Source organism: Rhopalosiphum maidis, chromosome 1 (assembly GCF_003676215.2).
Source record: "Rhopalosiphum maidis isolate BTI-1 chromosome 1, ASM367621v3, whole genome shotgun sequence".
Lineage (NCBI taxonomy): Eukaryota > Metazoa > Arthropoda > Insecta > Hemiptera > Aphididae > Rhopalosiphum > Rhopalosiphum maidis.
The window spans coordinates 92840290-92845779 of NC_040877.1; the positions used below are offsets into that span (position 1 = coordinate 92840290).

Below are 5490 nucleotides of genomic sequence, written 5' to 3' on the forward strand. Positions count from 1 at the left end.
AAAATTTTTTTCGCCAAATATTTAGCGTACAATAGCGTGAATTGGCGTGACTAAATTTGAAATTTGCTTGGCACCAGGTTAAGCATAAAAATTAAAACAAATTGGGGGGGGGCTGTAGAAACGTTTCTACAACGCCCCTTCAACCAAATTTTGAATTTTAAGTTCTTTTTTTAACGCCAATATTTAGCGCGCAATTAGCGTGAATTGGCGTGACCTATTTCGAAACCCTACATTCAAACCCAAAATACCATTTGCTCTGCCCCTTTAAAGCCATTTCCCCAGCTCCCCTCAACCGAAAAATTCCTTTTCGCATTTTTTTTTAACGCCAATATTTAACGCGCAGTTGGCGTGAATTGGCGTGACCTATTTCGAAACCTCACGTTCAAAACCCAAAACACTTAGGGCGTTACCACTTTTTTGCCATTTTCCTAGCCCACCCTCCCCAAACATACGAACTAATTTTCGAAAAATATAAATTATAATACATATATGTGTACCTAAAGTAGAAAACCGTTTCTAATGACACCGGTTGTAGTGACATATTGGGTATAATGACCTTAGATTAAATCTCCTGGCAAAACTACTATGAATCTACGATATTGTACCTATGTACCTACTAACTTGTATTGATTATTATGATGTTTGTATGATGATTAGGGGCTAGGGTTCAGATTTATATGTAAATACATATTTTTATTTTTTAATGTGACTTGATAAATAAATAAATTAATTAATTTTATTTATTTATTTATTTATTTATTTTATTTTACATATTTTTACATATTTTGTCATAAGTACATGTTTTTACATAACATATAAAATTTTACATAACACTTGTGTGTTAAACACAATATTACAGTAGAGTTGGAAGAGATAACTTTTGATAATTTAAAAGGTACTTACATTATACTATTATAGTGATTCATTATGTATCTCATGTTATGATGACTATTAATTTTTTTCATAATTCATAGAATTTGAAACATGGAAGCAAAAAATAGAACAACAAACAGTTTTAATGTATGTATTAGATATTGGAACAAAGAAAATGTTTGATGGAGTTCTTAAACAATATTATTTTTGTAATCGCTCATTAAGCTATCGAAAATTAGGAAACGATTTAAGATTGATGAAGTCGATGGGAAGTAATAAAATCGGTAAAACTTGTCCATCAAAACTAGAAACAACAATAATATCAGGAACTAATGGAGTTTGATTCAGTCCAAGTCAAGTATTGGAAAACACACTGTGGATATGCTCAAGAAATTGGACGATTAAAAATTGATAAAGGGAACAAAGCAATGATTGCAGATTCTTTATTTATATACATATAAATCTTAAATAATAAAACTAATTTAACTAAGGCATAATTCTGGTATAGCTGCAAAGCAATAATTTAAATCAGAATTTATTGGTTAGACTTAGTTTCAATGTATTATAACAATTTGATATATGTAATTTTTATGGTTTATGACTATCAAAAACCTATATATGCTGTATGGTGAAATATTCACTAATTCTATACTTTGTGCGAAAATTAAATGTTTTATTTGTTTTGATAATTGTAATCCTTAATGAATTATCAATATTTATTTGTTATATATTAATGTAAACTGTAGTCTGTAATTAGATGTAGATTTCATGATTTAGATAAATGTAAACTTTTATTGATTGTGAATTTATTCTATGTTTTAGTTAATTGTGATTTTATTGTAGTTTGTCATTAGTCATTTGCTAAATTAAATATGTAAAATTTACTCAGTAGTGTACACAGATATTTTTAATAGAGTGGACAATGGTTCAAATTCAAAAATGATATTTATAATATAAAATGTATGTTACATACTATAACAATAGTTTAACTTATAGTAAAAAAAAAAATGTGTGAACACCACTAAATTTACTAACATACAAATAAGTTTATTAATAACTGTTTTTATGCATTTACATTATACACCAATTTTATATACTATGTAGAATTGGTGTATAATGTAGTATAGTATATAGAATGATTCACCAAGCTTAATCACCCCCTTTTTAAATTTAATAATGCAGTAATTTAAAACCTTATTTTTGGAATCTTTAAATATATATATAATCTATGCAAAGACCATATTTTCAAATTCTTGAGATTGTGTGTGCCATTATAGGAGTGTCCTATGGCGATCCAAACTTCTGTTTTTAAAATAAGTACCCCCCTCTATGATATTTGTGTAATATTATATTGTATGCATCATTTTGTTATCGCTTATCGATAGTGGTATGTATCGCGCCGATCCAGGTGAATTTATATTTATTATTACGTGTCAGTCAGTGTTTGTTGCGAAGTTGTGTCGCGAACTACCATGTCTTATTACGATTCAATAAATAGAGCATGTTAATTACGTTTGAGTGCTTATTATTCTATACGAATATTACATCCTCTTTTTACTATAAATTATTTAGTGGCTTTTTTTTGTGAAAAAATAAAAATTAAAAATTTGATAAGTAGTTCATGAATTATTAAAATATAAAACAGACGTAATAATATGAGATCTAGTATTTATTATATTAGATCATTTTTACAAATTATTAATATTGATCAATTAATCACGTTGTAGCCCCATATCTTATAAATCATGATATATTTATTATCATGATTCATGACCTATTATCTTTTAAGTATACAATGTTAAGTATGAAATATCTTAAAAACTAATTTTGATTCTGATGTGTCAACCTTTTCAAAAAAATTATCTGGTAAATAAATTACAATCGAAAAGTGAGGTTCTTATTTGAAAAATTGAGTTTAGGTCACCATGAAACATTCCTTAAGTACTAAAAAAAAAATCCAAGAATTAAAAAATGGTTCAAGTTTATTTAAAAATTAAAAAAAAATCAGAATTATTTTCATTATTAAGAGCAAAATGATTAACATGATTGGTGAATCACACTGTATAATACAATCTGAAACTAACATTCATGTTGTAGTTTTAATACTAGCTTATTTACCTAATTAATATTACTGTTTGTATAAAATACAAATATATACAAAAGCACACACAGGATTTTTTTGTAGGGTGTTGTGCCTATAATTTTTAATACAACATCTATCTGTGTAACTGAATATATAAGTATTATTATAATTCATGTATAAAATGTATTTGTATTAAAGTATAAAGTTTAAATTAAAAACCATATTACATTATAACTTATTTAATTGAAAATCTTATATCCCCGTTTGTCCGTCCATTCGTTAGTTTCCAGTAAATGCGAGGCGTGTCCAGAAAGTAAGTGTACTGAGGCTCTCACGGCCATAGGGAATATTTTTCTACTATGTTGGCTATACTACCGTGTAGCTTTACTCCTCTTCTTTATAACAAGACCATAATAAGTTCAGTACGTTGAAAACTGTGGTCACAAAAATTTTCTTGTGAATAATGTCGATCGAGTCTGCCGCCACCTCTTTGTCCACTTCTCGACCGCCCCTTCACCTCCTTGTTAGTAAACAATTTTTTCCACCCGTGTGCTTCTTCAGGGAAGTGAACAAATGGTAATCTGAAGGCGCCAGGTCGGGGAATACGGAGGGCGGTTAGAAACATCTCATCCAAATGAGCCCAAAATTGTTTCACGACATTGGCTGTGTGGGGTCTGGAGTTGTCGTGCAGCAGGCAGACTCCTCTTGTTAACAGACCCTTCCTTTTATTTTGAATAGCTCTCCTCAATTTTATAGGGTTTCAAAATACCTTGCTGTTTTGATGGTCTCACCCTGAGGTAAATATTTAATCAATATGACGTCTTTGTGGTCCCAAAACACTGATGCCATGATTTTTTTGACTGAAATCGGTTTTGAACTTTTTGGTTGAGGGTGAACCTAGTGTTCGGACTGTCTTTTGGTTTCAGGCATATAGTGTGCAACCCAAGTTTCATCTCCAGTAACAATAGACTTGAGAAAATTATCACCCTCCAGTTTATAGCGTTCCATAGAGGTAATGAATAACGGCGCGGATTTCGCACTTGGCGGCAAACTCGATCGACATGTTTCACGAGAAAAATTCTTGTGATCACAGTTTTCAACGTACTGAACTTGTGATGGTCTTGTTATAAACGAGAGGAGTAAAGCTATACAGCAGTGTAGCGAACATAGTAAAAAAATATTTCCTGTGGTCGTGAGAGCCTTAGTTCACTTACTTTCTGGATATGCCTCATAGTTTAAATAGTTACGATTGGTGATTTGTGTTTATTATTTGCAAATACATAGAATTGGAATTATAATTTATTATGTTGTATTACAATACGTTTAGAAATTTGGGATATAGCACACTCGCAGTGTGAGCTTTCTTTCCTAACTTGTTTTTTTTTTCAATTATTGTTTCAGCTAAATTGAAGGAAGGCGTTACTTGGGAGCATATTTTGAATATTATTCGAGAAGATGAATTACTGATGATACTAATCAACGAATACTTCTTCTTGAACGTCAAGATTTAACTAATATATCTCGTGACTTTAATATTAATTATGCTACAAGAAGACATAAAATATCAGAGTCAGTGTTGACCTATGGGTTAATGAAATGAAAAGTCAGCTTAAAGAAGATTCTCCTATCTTTTACTATAAAGCCCAAGATAAAAATGATAATTTTAGAGAAAAAAGATTTTGCTTTGATTATAATGACAAAATTTCAAGCAAAACAAATACTGAAGTTTGGTCCCAATATAATTTGTATCGATGGGACTCATGGTACTAATGCTTATGACATTCAGTTATATACCATTATGACAGTGGATTAATATGGAACAGGTTGTCCTGTCGCATTTGTTTTTCAAATAGAGTACATGAAACACTATTTAAATTATTTTTTAATCAAATTAAAACTAAAGTTGGCATCATAAAATCCAAAGTATTTATGTTAGATGATGCGCCTGCATTTTATAATGCTTGGGTCGTTGTCATGGGACCTGCTGAGCATAGGTTGTTATGTACTTGGCATGTTGATAGAATTGGAGAGATAATTTGAGTAGGATTAGTGGAGGATCTGAAAAAAAAATCGCTCGTTTACAAAACTTTGAGAGTGTTGTTACAAATGATATCTAATGATGAGTTTAAAATTTCTCTAGATAAATTTATAAATGATTTATTAGAAGACAAAGATACTGCAGTATTTGGATCATATTTTATACAACATTACTCAAAACGATCAGAAGTCTGGCCATACTGTTATCGTTTAAGACTCGGCATTAACACCAACATATACTTAGAATCGTATCATAAGATTTTGAAACATATTTACCTGGAAGGTAAAAACTGTAAGCGCATTGATAAAACAATTAATGCAGTTATGAAGTTAGCTCGTGGCAGTATGTTTAAAAGGCTCATCAAAGTAGCAAAGAATGCATCAAAATCTAAAAGTAGAAAAATTCATGAAAGCCATAAATGTAGTGAGTTGATTCCATTAGATAAAATCCAAATCCTTGAAGATGGACAATCGTGGATAGTAAATTCGTTAACAAA

At 30.1% G+C, this 5490-nt stretch overlaps 2 pseudogenes; one reads left to right on the forward strand and one right to left on the reverse strand.

Annotated features, from left to right (window-relative positions):
- The window catches only part of LOC113549207, a 2923-nt pseudogene extending 2649 nt beyond the window's left edge, over window positions 1-274 (reverse strand).
- A 563-nt stretch (window positions 275-837) lies between these two features.
- LOC113550280 lies at window positions 838-1334 on the forward strand (annotated as a pseudogene).
- The last annotated feature ends 4156 nt before the right edge of the window (window positions 1335-5490 follow it).